Source organism: Schistocerca cancellata, chromosome 4, assembly GCF_023864275.1.
Source record: "Schistocerca cancellata isolate TAMUIC-IGC-003103 chromosome 4, iqSchCanc2.1, whole genome shotgun sequence".
Taxonomy (NCBI): Eukaryota; Metazoa; Arthropoda; class Insecta; order Orthoptera; family Acrididae; genus Schistocerca; species Schistocerca cancellata.
In genome coordinates, this window is record NC_064629.1 from 171569482 (window position 1) to 171570876 (window position 1395).

Consider the following 1395-nt stretch of genomic DNA (forward strand, 5'->3'; position numbering starts at 1 on the left):
AGAAACTTAGAGATGAAGAAGGATTACTATCGTGCAGTATTAAAGTCACCTCCCCCACCTCCCCCTCCCCCCAAATTCCATTCCTCTAATGGAAGTCTGCAATGTATCTTTCTATCGGCAGATAAAGTATTTGATCAAAAAGCTTATCTCATAGAGAGAGAAAAGCGAATCACTTCCCGAGAAAGCTGCATCAAAATACATTCCACTGTACGTCACCAGCTATCCTTGCCAATATTTGGCTACATAATACGTTTCGCGTGGTCTGCTCCCAGACTGTGAGACGGGAGAAGACCTCCATGAGTGTAAACGAAGCTTGTTTTTCTACTTTAGAACAAGAATTTAATTCTAAAAATGCACCGTTTATAACTTGCGCAAGCTGCCGAAAAAATATTGCTTTTTTTTACGATGAACATAATCCCATCACGTTTGAATCATTCAACTGTACAATGAAACAAGTATGTAATTTCATACACGGAGTTCTCGTGTACGTCTTACAATCCCAAATGGTTCAAATGGCTCTGAGCACTATGGGACTTAACATCTGAGGTCATCAGTCCCCTATAACTTAGAACTACTTAAACCTTACTAACCAAAGGACATCACACACATCCATGCCCGAGGCAGGATTCGAACCTGCGACCTAAGCAGTCTCGCGGTTCCGGACTGAAGAGCCTAGAACCGCACGGCCACCGCGGCCGGCTACAATCCCATCCTGGAAAAGTAACTGTAATTTCAAATTTTCCGTTGCCTTTCTTTTTTATGCATTTCACGGAAGTATTAACAAATACAATATCTTGTTAAAACTTCCTGGCAGATTAAAACTGGGTGCCGAACCGAGACTCGAACTCGGGACCTTTGTCTTTCGCGGGCAACTGCTGGCAGAAGCAAAGCTGTGAGGACGGGGCGTGAGTCGTGCTTGGATAGCTCAGTTGGTAGAGCACTTGCCCGCGAAAGGCAAAGGTCCCGAGTTCGAGTCTCGGTCCGGCACACAGTTTTAATCTTCCAGGAAGTTTCATATCAGCGCACACTCCGCTGCAGAGTGAAAATCTCATTCTGGACAATGTCTTGTTGTTGTGGTCTTCAGTCCTGAGACTGGTTTGATGCAGCTCTCCATGCTACCCTATCCTGTGCAAGCTTCTTCATCTCCCAGTACTTACTGCAACCTAAATCCTTCTGAATCGGCTTAGTGTATTCATCTCTTGGTCTCCCTCTACGATTTTTACCCTCCACGCTGACCTCCAATGCTACATTTGTGATCCCTTGATGCCTCAGAACATGTCCTACTAACCGGTCCCTTCTTTTTGTCAAGTTGTGCCACAAACTCCTCTTCTCCCAATTCTATTCAATACTTCGTCATTAGTTATGTGATCTACCCATCATTCCTCAGCATTCTTC

General features: G+C 44.6%; 1 non-coding gene across 1 annotated transcript; it reads left to right on the forward strand.

Moving 5' to 3' along the window:
- The first annotated feature begins 913 nt into the window (after nucleotides 1-913).
- Nucleotides 914-988, forward strand: Trnas-cga (transfer RNA serine (anticodon CGA)). Its single transcript has one exon. It is a non-coding gene; the product is annotated as a tRNA-Ser (tRNA).
- The last annotated feature ends 407 nt before the right edge of the window (nucleotides 989-1395 follow it).